Raw genomic sequence first — 21,788 nt, 5'->3', positions numbered from 1 at the left:
GGTCTACTTGAGAATACTTCATCCATTACTTCCAAACAATCATGTTGACTTTCAGTAGGTTGTGGCAAAAGGGTAGCTGGATTTAAGGTGTTTACAGTCTCTAAATGCACTCTTGGGTTTTCACACAACATTGCTTGATACTTGGTCATACGGCTGTTACTAAACCAATGATTTCCTTTGTAATCCAACAACGTCTGTACTGCATGTGGGACTCGTACATAAAGTTCTTGACCCAGAGTGAGTTTATCGGCTTCAGCTACTAGCAGGGCGGCTGCAGCTACGGCTCTTAGACAAGGTGGAAGTCCGCTGGCCACTGCATCCAATTGCTTAGACATGTAGGCAACAGGTCTTTGCCATGATCCCAAGTACTGTGTCAATACTCCCACAGCCATTCTTCTTTGCTCGTGTACATATAAGTAGAATGGTCGTGTGTGATCAGGTAGACCTAATGCTGGGGCACTCATCAAAGCCTTCTTCACATCTTCAAATGCCGTTTGCTGTTCTTGGGTCCATAAGAAGGGGTCGTGCTCTGTACCTTTGATAGCTGCATACAGAGGTTTTGCCAGTATCGCGTAGCTGGGAATCCATATCCTACAGAAGCCTGCTGCCCCCAAGAATTCTCGCACTTGTCTTCTATTCTTGGGTATTGGTATTTGGCAGACAGCTTCTTTTCTCTCTGGCCCCATAATTCTTTGACCTTCAGAGATATGGAATCCCAGATATTTGACAGTTGGCAAACACAGCTGAGCCTTCTTTCTAGACACCTTGTATCCTGCCTTCCAGAGAATGTGTAGTAGATCGTGCGTTGCTTGCTGACAGATTTCTTTTGTAACTGCTGCTATCAACAAGTCATCTACATATTGTAACAATACACACTCTCCTGGGATGGACTCGAAATCCAATAGATCTTGACTTAGGGCTGAACCAAATAGGGTAGGTGAATTTTTAAACCCTTGGGGCAGTCTTGTCCAAGTCATTTGGCGTTTTGAGCCCGTTACAGCGTTCTCCCATTGGAAAGCGAAAATACATTGACTTTCTGCGGCAATTCGGAGGCAAAAGAAGGCATCTTTGAGGTCTAAGACTGTAAAGTAAGTAGCCCCGCCCGGAATTAAAGCAAGCAGGTTATATGGATTGGGTACAACTGGATGTATACTAACAACCGCATCATTGACTGCTCTCAAGTCCTGCACAGGTCGATACTCATCTGTACCGGGCTTTTGAACAGGCAGCAATGGGGTGTTCCAGGGGGAAGTACAGAATTTTAGGATACCATACCGTATGAACTTATCCAGATAGGATTGGATGTTCTTCTTAGCCTTCTGCGGGATGTGGTATTGTCTTAGGCTCACTGGATAAACCCCAAGTTTTAGTTCAATTTTTATAGGTGGAATATTGCGGGCCAGTCCTGGTGGGTTGTTCTCTGCCCAAACTCCTGGTATGTTAAATAATGTCTCATCACTCCTAGGGTTTTGGCTAGTCAACGCTGTATAAAGTCGCCACTCTTCTTCCTTTGGTACGGATAATGTCATGATACCTGAAGGTCCATTAAACTTTAAAGATGTTGTTCCATTTGGTAGGAACGTAATCTGCGCTTGTAACTTAGATAGCATATCACGTCCCAGCAATTGGACTGGACATTCAGGCATATAAAGGAATTGATGTTTTACTACGTGGCCTCCCAATGTACAGAGTCGACTTTTAAGAACCGGTTTTTCAGCACTTCTTCCAGTTGCTCCTATCACAGTAATAGTCCTTCCAGATGGAGGAGCAACTAGATTAGTCACCACTGAATGTTCAGCACCAGTGTCGATCATGAACGCACTCCTTTTTCCCCCTATTGATACATCGACCATAGGCTCCGCTCGACCAAGGGGGATGGAGCCCGGTCGGTATCAATAGTCCTCCATGACCGTGTCAGCCAATCCTACAAAGTCCCTACCTTCTCTATCGCGGGACCTTTGCGCTGCTGGAATATACCTGTCTTCCCTAACACTTCCTCTGTTCCCATTACTCCCTCTATTACCATTACTCCCTCCGGGGCCTCCTCTACCTCTCGCTCTGCCTCTAAAGTTTCCGTAACCTGCCCTGGGTTGGTCTCTCTCGTACTGCTCTCTTTGTGGACATTCGTTCCTCCAATGCCCTTCTTCCTTGCAATACGCGCATTGATTCCTACTCAAAGGCTCCCTATTCCATCTACTATCGCCTCTATCTGGGCCCCGTCTATCTACGCCTGCGATCGCTACCGCTAGCATATCAGCCTTTCTACGCATCTTGCGCTCCTCCTCTTTCTTACTTTCTGTTTCCCTATTCATATAAACCTTATTCGCTACCTCCATTAGTTGGGTGATGGACATACCTGCAAACCCTTCTAACTTTTGTAGCTTGCGCTTAATATCTCCGTAAGCTTGGCTGACAAAGGCGGAGTTCACCATTCGGGAATTATATGCGTCTTCCGGATTAAAGGGGGTATACAAGCGGTATGCCTCCAATAATCGGTCATAAAAGACACTGGGCGCTTCATCGCTTTTCTGAATCACCTCAACTGTCTTCGACATGTTAATGGCTTTCTTTCCTCCGGCTTTCATGCCAGCAATTATAGCGTCTCTATAGGCTCTGAGTTGAACCATATCAGCACCATTTACATTCCAATCGGGATCGGTGTTGGGATAATGTGTTGCGGCCCATGCTGATGGATTGGCTTGGTTTAAAGTACGGGCTTTATCCTCTAGTGCTTTAATGGCCGCTTGATTAATTCTTGTCCTTTCCTCATTGTTGAATAAAGTCATTAATAACTGCTGGCAATCAGCCCATGTCGGGTTATGTGTCTGTACTATTGAGGTGAACAGATCAGTCATAGCTTGTGGTTTCTCAGTATACGAGGAATTGTGGGTCTTCCAATTTAAGAGATCGGTTGTCGTGAATGGGACATATACAAAGACTGGGTCAGCATGTGCCATTTGGCCTGCGGCATCGATATAGGCTGACCCAGGATTCAGACGAAGAGGCATCTGATAGTGTTTTAATTGTTGGGCACCGGTCAACTGTCGGGTCTGTATGGGGCTACGTGGAGGGGCGTCAGTCATAGGTTCCAGTCGGGGAGAAATAGGGTATGGGGATGTGGGAGCTTGGTTTTGGGAAAAGGTTGTAAATAAAACACTTCGAGCCGAGCTAGATGAAGCTTGACCGGAAGTCTGAAGTGGCGCCAAATCAGGATATTCGTTTTTAATGGGGGTTGGTTCTGATTCCGGAAGGGGAGATTTAGTACGAGGGGGGGTGGATCCTGTACTGGAGGAGGAAGCGGAAGTGGATGAGGGTAATGAGGGGAGGGTTGCAGGACTTCCTGCATTTGCGTCACTTCCTCTTAACGGAAAGTAAGGGGGCGGCAAAGGGATCTCGGACTCAGGGGGCGTGTCCAAAATGGGCCTAACACCAGTCCTAGTGGACGAACAAGTCCTAGCTACCATGAGGCGACACTGCTCCTCGTGGCATGTCTGGAGCCATTTTGGCGAGTCATTTACGGCCTGTCTCCAACAATCAATATAAGGAAACTGGCCGTAAAGTTCAGGCCTACCTGATACAGCCACGTGTAAGTGCTGTACCAGAGTTGGATCCAAACTGCCACGTGGCGGCCATGCCGCAACCAAAGTAGGCCACTCCCTAGTACACAAAGTGACCAAACGTACAGGAGACATTTTAACCCCAAAATCACAAGTTTTGAATCCCTTTTTAAAATTCTTCACCATACAACCTAAGGGATCCGGGATCGTTGACTGCGACGCACCCATACTTATCAATGGAACGTCGTCGACAACGAATACTATACACGCGTACTATTCAACAATCACACCCGTTTCCTCTGGCAACAGCACCACGTGGTACGGTTACCAAGTGAAACGTACACAATAACAATAAACACTCAGGGAATTCCCGTACACACACAGCTGTTACACCAGTCACTATATGATCAATATTATGCCCTTTGGCGAAACTATACAGTCACCCACGCTATAATTCTCTATATACGAATTACCCGTCTATAACACACCCCAGTAACATCGTCTTTTACAAATAGCGGTTACAGTACGGTTAGCATAGGTCAAAGCACAAGTTAAGGTCACAATACAATTATTAGTGGTTATGGTGTTAAACATGCAATGGACGACAATGATTAGTACTTATATACAGTGTCAGTAAATATACAGGGTTATGGTACCGTGCACTATGATACAGCAACACACTATTAACACTCTCGCTAGACGGCTGAGCTCACGCTATCTAACAAGATATACACTTTACTAAACAATCTTTATCACATTTACAATTCCCAACTAAACTATTGGCCAGTACCTTGAATGGACTACCTAAAACTATATACACCCGTTTTGGTTAGCCACACTGCCCAATCACCACATATAGCGAGCTAGAGAACCAAATTTACACAGGCGCCTCTTAGTCGCACTATCAAAAGTCTAGTGGGTTCCAAATTTACACGCCTTCCCACTTAGCCCAGATAGGTTGAGAGCTAGCGAACCGAATTTACACAGGCGCCGCTTAGTCTCCCGGTCCCTCCGACCTAGCGAACGTAATATACACCCTAGAACGCTAGTCTAGACAAGACACCGGTGTCCGGCTAGGGCTATTTAAACCAGAGCCCCGCCTGACTAACAAAATCAAACGGTCTGACTAAAGAGCGTTCGATCGAGCGGTGCGCCTTCGCTCCTTCCCTCCGACAGAGGGGGCAGATACACAGATTCAAACCCCTTTGGGCCTACCGCACAATCGGTATACCCCTAGTGGGTTCTGCCGTCTAAAACAGCAGTTGTCTTACCTCCTCGTTCCTGAACCTGAGTTCACACTCATCGACGGGGACACCCCAGCACTTCTCACGTAGAGGCCGATGATCTCCTGGACAACAGACCAGTGGCGCCGAGACGAAGGGAGGTCCACGCAGAAGTTCAGGGGTGCAGCCGTAGAGAACGTGGGCAAAGATAGACCGTCTCACGCCTCTGCCTCTCAGCTACCGTTGAACGATGAGCTTCCCGGCCAATGCACCAAATGATACCGGAGAAACTGACGGAAGCGAAGCACAGAGAGATGGACACAGGTTTCTTCAGGAAGGAAGAGATTCTTTATTGGATCACCGATCGGGACTCAGAGGGACTAGCGTCACCAAAATACCACAAGTTCTGAGTCCCGGACAATAGTGCAGGCTCCTTATATAGGCACATAACTCCTCCCATATTAAGCTCCACCCGCACATTCTCTTAACCAATCAATACAAATAAGAATTAACTTCCTGCTTGACCGCATGGCTTGTCCAGCACAATGGAGGAGGGGAATACTACATCCTGTATTCTTGCACATGCTCCGTACACTACTGATCGTATCTTGCCTCGTGCAACCAACTGATCGATACGTCAGCATATGCACGTACACATGCCACGTGGTAATCTCGGCCTACTAAATTTATTTTTACCGAGATTCCACCACATGTTTACATTTGGGGTTAAGCCAGCCTCTAGTGGCTGTCTTCCGGTCCGCCACTAGAGGCGCATCTGAGACGCTGGATGCGAATTTCGCCTCCACCACGCAGCGCGTCCATAGGAAAGCATTGAGCATTCGGCTCCAGTGGCGTCAGACAGGGGAGGTGACGTCGGAGGGGGAGGAGAGGTCACCAGCGCAGAGGGAGCCCGGCGCTGGATTAAAGTAACTGAAGGGGTTTTAACCCCTTCAGCGCCACGGGAGTAGGACTCTGACGGTGGTGGGTACCTAAGGGTTATAGAGTGTCAAGGAAAACAAATTTGTTTTCCTGACACTATATTGATCCTTTAATTACCAGACCAGAATATAAACATATTTATTCTCAGATTATTCTCTGTGCCCATCTTATTTGAGTATTTATTTTCTGCACAGGGTCCAGTTCCTGTACTTTGCCCTTACTTTCCAGAGCTATGAAGCGACATTTTACCCTAAACAAAGATGGCCGCTACGTAGTCATCGATTTATGACGCCACCCCAGCAAGATCTAATCAGTATACACTCCTTACACATGTGCAGTAGAGCAGTCTGGGAGCTACTGGAGTCACGTGACACATGTCATTAGATATCTTTCTATGGGGATTTTACTATATAGGAGACCCAGCACAATGACCTAAGGGAGCAGTATACTACCAGGTGTGTATCTAAATCTATAATATACTATCAGTTAAATATATAACCCCTGTATATACTATCAGTTAAATATACACCCCCTGTATATACTGTCAGTTAAATATACACCCCCTGTATATACTGTCAGTTAAATATACACCCCCTGGATATACTGTGTATATAATGTATGGGGTAAATATACACCCCCCTGTATATACTGTGTATATAATGTATGGGGTAAATATACACCCCCTGTATATACTGTGTATATAATGTATGGGGTAAATATACACCCCCTGTATATACTGTGTATATAATGTATGGGGTAAATATACACCCCCTGTATATACTGTGTATATAATGTATGGGGTAAATATACACACCCTGTATATACTGTGTATATAATGTATGGGGTAAATATACACCCCCTGTATATACTGTGTATATAATGTATGGGGTAAATATACGCCCCCTGTATATACTGTGTATATAATGTATGGGGTAAATATACGCCCCCTGTATATACTGTGTATATAATGTATGGGGTAAATATACGCCCCCTGTATATACTGTGTATATAATGTATGGGGTAAATATACACCCCCTGTATATACTGTGTATATAATGTATGGGGTAAATATACACCCCCTGTATATACTGTGTATATAATGTATGGGGTAAATATACACCCCCTGTATATACTGTGTATATAATGTATGGGGTAAATATACACCCCCTGTATATACTGTGTATATAATGTATGGGGTAAATATACACCCCCTGTATATACTGTGTATATAATGTATGGGGGTAAATATACGCCCCCTGTATATACTGTGTATATAATGTATGGGGGTAAATATACACCCCCTGTATATACTGTGTATATAATGTATGGGGGTAAATATACACCCCCTGTATATACTGTGTGTATAATGTATGGGGTAAATATACACCCCCTGTATATACTGTGTATATAATGTATGGGGTAAATATACACCCCCTGTATATACTGTGTATATAATGTATGGGGTAAATATACACCCCCTGTATATACTGTGTATATAATGTATGGGGTAAATATACACCCCCTGTATATACTGTGTATATAATGTATGGGGGTAAATATACACCCCCTGTATATACTGTGTATATAATGTATGGGGTAAATATACACCCCCTGTATATACTGTGTATATAATGTATGGGGTAAATATACACCCCCTGTATATACTGTGTATATAATGTATGGGGTAAATATACACCCCCTGTATATACTGTGTATATAATGTATGGGGTAAATATACACCCCCTGCATATACTGTGTATATAATGTATGGGGGTAAATATACACCCCCTGTATATACTGTGTATGTAATGTATGGGGTAACTTTACACCCCCTGTATATACTGTATATGATGTATGGGGTAAATATACACCCCCCTGTATATACTGTGTATATAATGTATGGGGTAAATATACACCCCCCTGTATATACTGTGTATATAATGTATGGGGTAAATATACACCCCCCTGTATATACTGTGTATATAATGTATGGGGTAAATATACACCCCCCTGTATATACTGTGTATATAATGTATGGGGTAAATATACACCCCCCTGTATATACTGTGTATATAATGTATGGGGTAAATATACACCCCCTGTATATACTGTGTATATAATGTATGGGGTAAATATACGCCCCCTGTATATACTGTGTATATAATTTATGGGGTAAATATACGCCCCCTGTATATACTGTGTATATAATGTATGGGGTAAATATACGCCCCCTGTATATACTGTGTATATAATGTATGGGGTAAATATACGCCCCCTGTATATACTGTGTATATAATGTATGGGGTAAATATACGCCCCCTGTATATACTGTGTATATAATGTATGGGGTAAATATACGCCCCCTGTATATACTGTGTATATAATGTATGGGGTAAATATACGCCCCCTGTATATACTGTGTATATAATGTATGGGGTAAATATACGCCCCCTGTATAGACTGCGTATATAATGTATGGGGTCAATATACACCCCCATGTATATACTGTGTATATAATGTGTGGGGTCAATATACACCCCCATGTATATACTGTGTATATAATGTGTGGGGTCAATATACACCCCCTGTATATACTGTGTATATAATGTATGGGGTAAATATACACCCCCTGTATATACTGTGTATATAATGTATGGGGTCAATATACACCCCCATGTATATACTGTGTATATAATGTGTGGGGTCAATATACACCCCCATGTATATACTGTGTATATAATGTGTGGGGTAAATATACACCCCCTGTATATACTGTGTATATAATGTGTGGGGTAAATATGCACCTCCTGTATATACTGCGTATATAATGTATGGGGTAAATATACACCCCCTGCATATACTGTGTATATAATGTATGGGGGTAAATATACACCCCCTGTATATACTGTGTATATAATGTATGGGGGTAAATATACACCCCCTGTATATACTGTGTATATAATGTATGGGGGTAAATATACACCCCCTGTATATACTGTGTATATAATGTATGGGGTAAATATGCACCTCCTGTATATACTGCGTATATAATGTATGGGGTAAATATACACCCCCTGCATATACTGTGTATATAATGTATGGGGGTAAATATACACCCCCTGCATATACTGTGTATATAATGTATGGGGGTAAATATACACCCCCTGTATATACTGTGTATATAATGTATGGGGGTAAATATACACCCCCTGTATATACTGTGTATATAATGTATGGGGGTAAATATACACCCCCTGTATATACTGTGTATATAATGTATGGGGTAAATATGCACCTCCTGTATATACTGCGTATATAATGTATGGGGTAAATATACACCCCCTGCATATACTGTGTATATAATGTATGGGGGTAAATATACACCCCCTGTATATACTGTGTATATAATGTATGGGGGTAAATATACACCCCCTGTATATACTGTGTATATAATGTATGGGGGTAAATATACACCCCCTGTATATACTGTGTATATAATGTATGGGGTAAATATACACCCCCTGTATATACTGTGTATATAATGTATGGGGTAAATATACACCCCCTGTATATACTGTGTATATAATGTATGGGGTAAATATACACCCCCTGTATATACTGTGTATATAATGTATGGGGTAAATATACACCCCCTGTATATAATGTATGGGGTAAATATAAAGCCCTGGGTATAAACTGTTTTTATACCGTTCTTTTTCATTTTGAACTATTTCATTAATATTTTTTTCAGTATCTATTTTAGGTGAACATTGGTATAAACTATATCTGTAATTACAGTGTCACCGAATATTCTAATTCCTGTCCACAACCCCAGAGTCTGTTCTCAGGCTGCCTGATTGGCTTAATAATGAGAAACACAAACTGGAATCCGATGACCGAGAGGTTCCTGGATCTGACCCTGGAGGTCAACTACCTGCTGACTGGAGAGGTGAGGAATTCTGGGTAATGTCAGTATGGAGATCATCTACCTGCTGACTGGAGAGGTGAGGGATTCTGGGTAATGTCATTATGGAGATCATCTACCTGCTGGCTGGAGAGGTGAGGGATTCTGGGTAATGTCACTATGGAGATCATCTACCTGCTGACTGGAGAGGTGAGGGATTCTGGGTAATGTCATTATGGAGATCATCTACCTGCTGACTGGAGAGGTGAGGGATTCTGGGTAATGTCATTATGGAGATCATCTACCTGCTGACTGGAGAGGTGAGGGATTCTGGGTAATGTCAGTATGGAGATCATCTACCTGCTGACTGGAGAGGTGAGGGATTCTGGGTAATGTCATTATGGAGATCATCTACCTGCTGGCTGGAGAGGTGAGGGATTCTGGGTAATGTCACCTTGGAGATCATCTACCTGCTGACTGGAGAGGTGAGGGATTCTGGGTAATGTCATTATGTAGATCATCTACCTGCTGACTGGAGAGGTGAGGGATTCTGGGTAATGTCAGTATGGAGATCATCTACCTGCTGACTGGAGAGGTGAGGGATTCTGGGTAATGTCAGTATGGAGATCATCTACCTGCTGACTGGAGAGGTGAGGGATTCTGGGTAATGTCAGTATGGAGATCATCTACCTGCTGACTGGAGAGGTGAGGGATTCTGGGTAATGTCATTATAGAAACATAGAAACATAGAACATAGAATGTGACGGCAGATAAGAACCATTCGGCCCATCTAGTCTGCCCAGTTTTCTAAATACTTTCATTAGTCCCTGGCCTTATCTTATAGTTAGGATAGCCTTATGCCTATCCCACGCATGCTTAAACTCCTTTACTGTGTTAACCTCTACCACTTCAGCTGGAAGGCTATTCCATGCATCCACTACCCTCTCAGTAAAGTAATACTTCCTGATATTATTTTTAAACCTTTGTCCCTCTAATTTAAGACTATGTCCTCTTGTTGTGGTAGTTTTTCTTCTTTTAAATATAGTCTTCTCCTTTACTGTGTTGATTCCCTTTATGTATTTAAATGTTTCTATCATATCCCCCCTGTCTCGTCTTTCCTCCATGCTATACATGTTAAGATCCTTTAACCTTTCCTGGTAAGTTTTATCCTGCAATCCATGAACCAGTTTAGTAGCCCTTCTTTGAACTCTCTCTAAGGTATCAATATCCTTCTGAAGATAGGGTCTCCAGTACTGTGTACAGTACTCCAAGTGAGGTCTCACCAGTGTTCTGTACAATGGCATGAGCACTTCCCTCTTTCTACTGCTAATACCTCTCCCTATACAACCAAGCATTCTGCTAGCATTTCCTGCTGCTCTATTACATTGTCTGCCTACCTTTAAGTCATCAGAAATAATCACCCCTAAATCCCTTTCCTCAGATGTTGAGGTTAGGACTCTATCAAATATTCTGTACTCTGCCCTTGGGTTTTTACGTCCAAGATGCATTATCTTGCACTTATCCACATTAAATGTCAGTTGCCACAACTCTGACCATTTTTCTAGTCTACCTAAATCATTTTCCATTTGGCTTATCCCTCCTGGAACATCAACCCTGTTACATATCTTAGTATCATCCGCAAAAAGACACACCTTACCATCAAGACCTTCTGCAATATCACTAATAAAAATATTAAAGAGAATGGGTCCAAGTACAGATCCCTGAGGTACCCCACTGGTGACAAGCCCAAGCTTCGAATATACTCCATTGACTACAACCCTCTGTTGCCTGTCACTCAGCCACTGCCTTACCCATTCAACAATATTGGAATCCAAACTCAAAGATTGTAGTTTGTTGATAAGCCTTCTATGTGCAACAGTGTCAAAAGCCTTACTGAAATCGAGGTAAGCAATGTCTACTGCACCACCCTGATCTATAATTTTAGTTACCCAATCAAAAAAATCAATAAGATTAGTTTGGCATGATCTCCCTGAAGTAAACCCATGTTGTCTCTGATCTTGAAATCCATGTGTTTTTAGATGTTCAACAATCCTATCCTTTAACATGGTTTCCATCACTTTCCCCACTACTGAAGTTAGGCTTACTGGCCTATAGTTGCCCGACTCCTCCCTATTACCTTTCTTGTGAATGGGTACAACATTCGCTAACTTCCAATCTTCTGGGACTACTCCTGTTATCAATGATTGGTTAAATAAATCTGTTAATGGTTTTGCTAGTACACCACTAAGCTCTTTTAATAGCTTTGGGTGTATTCCATCAGGTCCCATTGACTTATTTGTCTTTACTTTTGACAGTTGAAATAGAACCTCTTCCTCTGTAAACTCACGTGTAATAAATGACTCATTTATCCTTTTTCTTAACTGAGGTCCCTTTCCTTCATTTTCATCTGTAAATACCGAACAAAAATATTCATTGAGGCAGTCAGCTAGACCTTTATCCTCATATACATACCTTCCTTCTTTTGTTTTTAATCTAACTAATCCTTGTTTTACTTTTCTTTTCTCATTTATGTATCTAAAAAAGGTTTTGTCCCCCTTTTTTACTGACTGTGCTATTTTCTCTTCTGTGTGTGATTTGGAAGCTCTTATAACTTGCTTAGCCTCTTTCTGCCTAATCTTATAGGTCATTCTGTCTTCCTCACTCTGGGTTTTTTTATAATTACTAAATGCTAACTTTTTGTTTTTTACTATTTTGGCTACATCTGTGGAGTACCACAGTGGTTTCTTGAATTTTTTGCTTTTACTGACAAGCCTAATGCAATTTTCTGTTGCCTTCAGTAGTGCAACTTTTAAATAATCCCATTTCTTTTGGACTCCATTTAAATTGCTCCAGTCTGATAATGACTCCTTTACACATATTCTAATTTTGGAAAAGTCTGTTTTTCTAAAGTCTAAAACTTTTGTTTTTGTGTGGTGTGACTCAGTCACTGTTCTTATATTAAACCACACTGACTGATGATCACTGGATCCTAAACTTTCACCTACAGTAATATCTGATACCAAATCTCCATTTGTTAACACTAAATCTAGTATGGCCTCTTTACGAGTTGGCTCCTCAACGACTTGTTTTAGAGACAATCCCAGTAGGGAGTTTAGAATATGTGTGCTCCTGGCACAAGTAGCTATTTTTGTTTTCCAATTTATATCAGGACGATTAAAGTCACCCATGATTATAACTTCCCCCTTCATGGTCATTTTAGCTATTTCTTCAACTAGTAGATTATCTAACTCTTCAATTTGTCCTGGGGGCCTATAAATCACACCTTCACGAGTTACTGTGTGATTACCAAATTCTAACGTAACCCAAACTGACTCTATGTTCGCCTCACTAACCTTTATTAGGCTAGATTTTATGCTATTCTTTACATACAGGGCCACCCCTCCCCCTTTCTTGCCTTCCCTGTCTTTTCTATATAAAGAGTACCCTGGTATTGCTATGTCCCAGTCATTTTTCTCATTATACCATGTCTCAGTAACAGCGACTAAATCTAAAGTATAATAAAGTATGTAGATCATCTACCTGCTGACTGGAGAGGTGAGGGATTCTGGGTAATGTCACCTTGGAGATCATCTACCTGCTGACTGGAGAGGTGAGGGATTCTGGGTAATGTCATTATGTAGATCATCTACCTGCTGACTGGAGAGGTGAGGGATTCTGGGTAATGTCAGTATGGAGATCATCTACCTGCTGACTGGAGAGGTGAGGGATTCTGGGTAATGTCATTATGGAGATCATCTACCTGCTGACTGGAGAGGTGAGGGATTCTGGGTAATGTCACCTTGGAGATCATCTACCTGCTGACTGGAGAGGTGAGGGATTCTGGGTAATGTCACCTTGGAGATCATCTACCTGCTGACTGGAGAGGTGAGGGATTCTGGGTAATGTCACCATGGAGATCATCTACCTGCTGACTGGAGAGGTGAGGGATTCTGGGTAATGTCATTATGGAGATCATCTACCTGCTGGCTGGAGAGATGAGGGATTCTGGGTAATGTCATTATGGAGATCATCTACCTGCTGGCTGGAGAGGTGAGGGATTCTGGGTAATGTCATTATGGAGATCATCTACCTGCTGACTGGAGAGGTGAGGGATTCTGGGTAATGTCACCATGGAGATCATCTACCTGCTGGCTGGAGAGGTGAGGGATTCTGGGTAATGTCATTATGGAGATCATCTACCTGCTGACTGGAGAGGTGAGGGATTCTGGGTAATGTCACCATGGAGATCATCTACCTGCTGACTGGAGAGGTGAGGGATTCTGGGTAATGTCACCATGGAGATCATCTACCTGCTGACTGGAGAGGTGAGGGATTCTGGGTAATGTCATTATGGAGATCATCTACCTGCTGACTGGGGAGGTGAGGGATTCTGGGTAATGTCATTATGGAGATCATCTACCTGCTGGCTGGAGAGGTGAGGGATTCTGGGTAATGTCATTATGGAGATCATGTACCTGCTGACTGGAGAGGTGAGGGATTCTGGGTAATGTCACCATGGAGATCATCTACCTGCTGACTGGAGAGGTGAGGGATTCTGGGTAATGTCATTATGGAGATCATCTACCTGCTGACTGGAGAGGTGAGGAATTCTGGGTAATGTCAGTATGGAGATCATCTACCTGCTGACTGGAGAGGTGAGGGATTCTGGGTAATGTCATTATGGAGATCATCTACCTGCTGGCTGGAGAGGTGAGGGATTCTGGGTAATGTCACTATGGAGATCATCTACCTGCTGACTGGAGAGGTGAGGGATTCTGGGTAATGTCATTATGGAGATCATCTACCTGCTGACTGGAGAGGTGAGGGATTCTGGGTAATGTCATTATGGAGATCATCTACCTGCTGACTGGAGAGGTGAGGGATTCTGGGTAATGTCAGTATGGAGATCATCTACCTGCTGACTGGAGAGGTGAGGGATTCTGGGTAATGTCATTATGGAGATCATCTACCTGCTGGCTGGAGAGGTGAGGGATTCTGGGTAATGTCACCTTGGAGATCATCTACCTGCTGACTGGAGAGGTGAGGGATTCTGGGTAATGTCATTATGTAGATCATCTACCTGCTGACTGGAGAGGTGAGGGATTCTGGGTAATGTCAGTATGGAGATCATCTACCTGCTGACTGGAGAGGTGAGGGATTCTGGGTAATGTCAGTATGGAGATCATCTACCTGCTGACTGGAGAGGTGAGGGATTCTGGGTAATGTCAGTATGGAGATCATCTACCTGCTGACTGGAGAGGTGAGGGATTCTGGGTAATGTCATTATAGAAACATAGAAACATAGAACATAGAATGTGACGGCAGATAAGAACCATTCGGCCCATCTAGTCTGCCCAGTCTTCTAAATACTTTCATTAGTCCCTGGCCTTATCTTATAGTTAGGATAGCCTTATGCCTATCCCACGCATGCTTAAACTCCTTTACTGTGTTAACCTCTACCACTTCAGCTGGAAGGCTATTCCATGCATCCACTACCCTCTCAGTAAAGTAATACTTCCTGATATTATTTTTAAACCTTTGTCCCTCTAATTTAAGACTATGTCCTCTTGTTGTGGTAGTTTTTCTTCTTTTAAATATAGTCTTCTCCTTTACTGTGTTGATTCCCTTTATGTATTTAAATGTTTCTATCATATCCCCCCTGTCTCGTCTTTCCTCCATGCTATACATGTTAAGATCCTTTAACCTTTCCTGGTAAGTTTTATCCTGCAATCCATGAACCAGTTTAGTAGCCCTTCTTTGAACTCTCTCTAAGGTATCAATATCCTTCTGAAGATAGGGTCTCCAGTACTGTGTACAGTACTCCAAGTGAGGTCTCACCAGTGTTCTGTACAATGGCATGAGCACTTCCCTCTTTCTACTGCTAATACCTCTCCCTATACAACCAAGCATTCTGCTAGCATTTCCTGCTGCTCTATTACATTGTCTGCCTACCTTTAAGTCATCAGAAATAATCACCCCTAAATCCCTTTCCTCAGATGTTGAGGTTAGGACTCTATCAAATATTCTGTACTCTGCCCTTGGGTTTTTACGTCCAAGATGCATTATCTTGCACTTATCCACATTAAATGTCAGTTGCCACAACTCTGACCATTTTTCTAGTCTACCTAAATCATTTTCCATTTGGCTTATCCCTCCTGGAACATCAACCCTGTTACATATCTTAGTATCATCCGCAAAAAGACACACCTTACCATCAAGACCTTCTGCAATATCACTAATAAAAATATTAAAGAGAATGGGTCCAAGTACAGATCCCTGAGGTACCCCACTGGTGACAAGCCCAAGCTTCGAATATACTCCATTGACTACAACCCTCTGTTGCCTGTCACTCAGCCACTGCCTTACCCATTCAACAATATTGGAATCCAAACTCAAAGATTGTAGTTTGTTGATAAGCCTTCTATGTGCAACAGTGTCAAAAGCCTTACTGAAATCGAGGTAAGCAATGTCTACTGCACCACCCTGATCTATAATTTTAGTTACCCAATCAAAAAAATCAATAAGATTAGTTTGGCATGATCTCCCTGAAGTAAACCCATGTTGTCTCTGATCTTGAAATCCATGTGTTTTTAGATGTTCAACAATCCTATCCTTTAACATGGTTTCCATCACTTTCCCCACTACTGAAGTTAGGCTTACTGGCCTATAGTTGCCCGACTCCTCCCTATTACCTTTCTTGTGAATGGGTACAACATTCGCTAACTTCCAATCTTCTGGGACTACTCCTGTTATCAATGATTGGTTAAATAAATCTGTTAATGGTTTTGCTAGTACACCACTAAGCTCTTTTAATAGCTTTGGGTGTATTCCATCAGGTCCCATTGACTTATTTGTCTTTACTTTTGACAGTTGAAATAGAACCTCTTCCTCTGTAAACTCACGTGTAATAAATGACTCATTTATCCTTTTTCTTAACTGAGGTCCCTTTCCTTCATTTTCATCTGTAAATACCGAACAAAAATATTCATTGAGGCAGTCAGCTAGACCTTTATCCTCATATACATACCTTCCTTCTTTTGTTTTTAATCTAACTAATCCTTGTTTTACTTTTCTTTTCTCATTTATGTATCTAAAAAAGGTTTTGTCCCCCTTTTTTACTGACTGTGCTATTTTCTCTTCTGTGTGTGATTTGGAAGCTCTTATAACTTGCTTAGCCTCTTTCTGCCTAATCTTATAGGTCATTCTGTCTTCCTCACTCTGGGTTTTTTTATAATTACTAAATGCTAACTTTTTGTTTTTTACTATTTTGGCTACATCTGTGGAGTACCACAGTGGTTTCTTGAATTTTTTGCTTTTACTGACAAGCCTAATGCAATTTTCTGTTGCCTTCAGTAGTGCAACTTTTAAATAATCCCATTTCTTTTGGACTCCATTTAAATTGCTCCAGTCTGATAATGACTCCTTTACACATATTCTAATTTTGGAAAAGTCTGTTTTTCTAAAGTCTAAAACTTTTGTTTTTGTGTGGTGTGACTCAGTCACTGTTCTTATATTAAACCACACTGACTGATGATCACTGGATCCTAAACTTTCACCTACAGTAATATCTGATACCAAATCTCCATTTGTTAACACTAAATCTAGTATGGCCTCTTTACGAGTTGGCTCCTCAACGACTTGTTTTAGAGACAATCCCAGTAGGGAGTTTAGAATATGTGTGCTCCTGGCACAAGTAGCTATTTTTGTTTTCCAATTTATATCAGGACGATTAAAGTCACCCATGATTATAACTTCCCCCTTCATGGTCATTTTAGCTATTTCTTCAACTAGTAGATTATCTAACTCTTCAATTTGTCCTGGGGGCCTATAAATCACACCTTCACGAGTTACTGTGTGATTACCAAATTCTAACGTAACCCAAACTGACTCTATGTTCGCCTCACTAACCTTTATTAGGCTAGATTTTATGCTATTCTTTACATACAGGGCCACCCCTCCCCCTTTCTTGCCTTCCCTGTCTTTTCTATATAAAGAGTACCCTGGTATTGCTATGTCCCAGTCATTTTTCTCATTATACCATGTCTCAGTAACAGCGACTAAATCTAAAGTATAATAAAGTATGTAGATCATCTACCTGCTGACTGGAGAGGTGAGGGATTCTGGGTAATGTCACCTTGGAGATCATCTACCTGCTGACTGGAGAGGTGAGGGATTCTGGGTAATGTCATTATGTAGATCATCTACCTGCTGACTGGAGAGGTGAGGGATTCTGGGTAATGTCAGTATGGAGATCATCTACCTGCTGACTGGAGAGGTGAGGGATTCTGGGTAATGTCATTATGGAGATCATCTACCTGCTGACTGGAGAGGTGAGGGATTCTGGGTAATGTCACCTTGGAGATCATCTACCTGCTGACTGGAGAGGTGAGGGATTCTGGGTAATGTCACCTTGGAGATCATCTACCTGCTGACTGGAGAGGTGAGGGATTCTGGGTAATGTCACCATGGAGATCATCTACCTGCTGACTGGAGAGGTGAGGGATTCTGGGTAATGTCATTATGGAGATCATCTACCTGCTGGCTGGAGAGATGAGGGATTCTGGGTAATGTCATTATGGAGATCATCTACCTGCTGGCTGGAGAGGTGAGGGATTCTGGGTAATGTCATTATGGAGATCATCTACCTGCTGACTGGAGAGGTGAGGGATTCTGGGTAATGTCACCATGGAGATCATCTACCTGCTGGCTGGAGAGGTGAGGGATTCTGGGTAATGTCATTATGGAGATCATCTACCTGCTGACTGGAGAGGTGAGGGATTCTGGGTAATGTCACCATGGAGATCATCTACCTGCTGACTGGAGAGGTGAGGGATTCTGGGTAATGTCACCATGGAGATCATCTACCTGCTGACTGGAGAGGTGAGGGATTCTGGGTAATGTCATTATGGAGATCATCTACCTGCTGACTGGGGAGGTGAGGGATTCTGGGTAATGTCATTATGGAGATCATCTACCTGCTGGCTGGAGAGGTGAGGGATTCTGGGTAATGTCATTATGGAGATCATGTACCTGCTGACTGGAGAGGTGAGGGATTCTGGGTAATGTCACCATGGAGATCATCTACCTGCTGACTGGAGAGGTGAGGGATTCTGGGTAATGTCATTATGGAGATCATCTACCTGCTGACTGGAGAGGTGAGGAATTCTGGGTAATGTCATTATGGAGATCATCTACCTGCTGACTGGGGAGGTGAGGGATTCTGGGTAATGTCATTATGGAGATCATCTACCTGCTGGCTGGAGAGGTGAGGGATTCTGGGTAATGTCATTATGGAGATCATGTACCTGCTGACTGGAGAGGTGAGGGATTCTGGGTAATGTCACCATGGAGATCATCTACCTGCTGACTGGAGAGGTGAGGGATTCTGGGTAATGTCATTATGGAGATCATCTACCTGCTGACTGGAGAGGTGAGGGATTCTGGGTAATGTCACCATGGAGATCATCTACCTGCTGACTGGAGAGGTGAGGGATTCTGGGTTATGTCATTATGGAGATCATCTACCTGCTGACTGGAGAGGTGAGGGATTCTGGGTAATGTTACCATGGCGATCATCTACCTGCTGACTGGAGAGGTGAGGGATTCTGGGTAATGTCAATATGGAGATCATCTACCTGCTGGCTGGAGAGGTGAGGGATTCTGGGTAATGTTACCATGGCGATCATCTACCTGCTGAATCTAGCAGTGCTCCTCTCAAGTTTAGGTTCTGCTGAACAGGGCCCCAGTATATGCCGCAGCCCTGTACATATATACAACCTATAAATTTGTTTTGACTTGGGACGCATTGGAAAAATATTGAAACATTAAAGTGCAACCTCCCATCACCTCCCATCACCCTTAACCCTGAGCATGTAATTATTGCAGTTTCTATAAACTGCAATAATTACCTGCTAGGTTTAACTCCTCCTATAGCGGCTGTCTACCAGACAGCAACTAGAGGGACTTCCGGTCGGTCTAAATAATGCTGGACGATCTTGCGCTATGCATGAGGACTTCCAGCGTCACAAAAATCCCCATAGGAAATGGGGAAATTAATGCTTTCCTATGGGGAAATCCTAATGCGAGCGGAGAAGCATGGACATCAGGACATCAGCGCTGGACTCAGGTAAGTGACAGAAGGGGTTATTAACCTTCTGTCTTTGCCTTGACAAAGGGTGAAGCTATAGTCCCAGGAAAATGCCTTTTTCGTTTCCTGGCGCTATAGTTTCCCTTTAAAGGCACCTTGAACCTAAAAAGTTTGGGAACCACAGAGATAGACACTGTGTGCCCATGTAGAAATAAAACATACGTGACTGTGTGAACAAGTCATAAGCAGTGCTGGATTGCCCTACTGAGATTTTTGCGATCAATTGGTGTCTGTGTATTGTATGTCAGTGATTTAGCAAAATCCATTGGTCCTCCGGTAGGTGCCCCCTGATTATATTGTTATATTGCATTACCAAAATCCACATAGAGTCCCACCAAGCACACATCAGCTGATCGAGTCAGCAATACAGAAACACAAAGGGCAGCAGAGTAGATTACGTGATAGTGGCCATGTGTGGTGTATTGTTATATGTTATCAGTGGTTACATTGACAGTGGCAGCTGTTTAATTGAGAGACAGTTCAGTCACGGTGTAAATGTGGGGATTGTGATAATACAGGATTATAAGCAGGTAGCCCTAGCATAGCTTTTTATATTTTAATACATGTTTCTTTATGTGCAGGATTACATTGTTGTGAAGAGATCTGATGATGCTACAATACAGAGAAGCAGTCCCTGTGTGTTAAGAGGATCCTGCAAGACCCAGGGCTCCAGCACGGTGTGTCCACCTCACTCACTGATACATGAGGGAAACGATGAGCAGAACATCCTGGAACTGACCAATCAGATCATCCACCTGCTGACTGGAGAGGTGAGGCTGCTGGGAATGGGCATCATAGAGTAAAACCAAGGGATGTGTCTGGATGGTGACTGGATAAAGATGTTGGGATCTCACTGTCTGTTATTTCTTGTAGGTTTGGAAGCATTTAAAAGGGCAAAAGGAAACTTACAAGGAAGTGACGGAGAGTCACCACCCCCTCATCTCCTTGGGTGAGACAATGTTTGATCAGCATTGTGTTTGGTTATAGAGCAGATATCATTCACTTATGTCATCAAACACCCAGTACACAGTGTGAGATCTGAACAGTTAATACACTAATAAGCCGTAAGAACAAAATCATTTGGTTTATGATATTTTATTAGGATCATAGATCAGACATGATATTATACAAGTCATATGTGATGGCCACTGAATGTTTGCAAAGCCCGCCATTCAGTTACATTGTTCTCTGAAGTCATTGGTAATCACGATGACAAGTCATTAGCTACTAGTTCAGTAATAGGATATTCTCCCTGGTTAGCTTCTGCACAGTTCGGGACAGTGGAGGCTTACGGACTACAAGAACTTTAGGTTCATCCATTTTCAGTAAGTTCTTGTTTGGCTCAAAACAAATAAATAAGGTTGGTGCACAGTATTACAACCACTTTCCGTAAAATTTGTCACAGGTAAAATGAAATTTTAAAAATCAATTAAAGCAACTATAGCGTTCAATATTTAGCAGACACGGGCCCCAAATATTATTGCAGAATAAGTGTGCCTTTAAGCAATAGTCAGTAGTATAGTGTTACCCAAGAACGTTCTAACACACAATTATACTTGGACAATCATGTAATCCACAACAAGTGAATCTAGAAAGGAGACAAAAAAAAGAAAATAACTAGTGCAATATTGTCATAAATCAATAAATATATGAAATAATCTAGAGGTTTACTAGATATATATAGGCAACTATATAGCTCCGGGAGGATCAGCCCCTTGAGAACGTGGGGTCCAATGGATACTCTTTAGACCGGAATGTAGGTAAGCACATTTATTCAAAAGCAAATAAAAATAAATCAAGCCGCTTCAAGAATCCGCGTCCACAGTCAGCTGACCAGCCCTCCAACCCGTTCGGAGTGCGTCTGGAATATATAGACAACATAAGAGTGTTCCTTTTGAATCCTCGGCTTGGTTGCTTGTGCCGAGGTGTATTCAGGCTGCCTCCTGCTGTCCGGTCCTGCATACTAGGTAGAAACTCAACTTGCTAATTAATGATAATTGCAGGAAAGAAAGAAAATG

General features: G+C 42.5%; 1 protein-coding gene across 1 annotated transcript in view; it reads left to right on the top strand.

Annotated features, from left to right (window-relative positions):
- The first annotated feature begins 20,410 nt into the window (after window positions 1–20,410).
- Window positions 20,411–21,788, top strand: part of LOC134575168 (oocyte zinc finger protein XlCOF22-like) — a 167,730-nt gene continuing 166,352 nt past the window's right edge. The window contains exon 1 of the mRNA XM_063434396.1: window positions 20,411–20,540. The gene's annotated coding sequence lies outside the window, so the exon portion shown is untranslated. The remainder of the gene's footprint in view (window positions 20,541–21,788) is intronic.

The sequence above is a fragment of the Pelobates fuscus genome, chromosome 10, assembly GCF_036172605.1.
Source record: "Pelobates fuscus isolate aPelFus1 chromosome 10, aPelFus1.pri, whole genome shotgun sequence".
NCBI lineage: Eukaryota > Metazoa > Chordata > Amphibia > Anura > Pelobatidae > Pelobates > Pelobates fuscus.
This window is presented reverse-complemented; position numbering and strand designations above follow the sequence as displayed.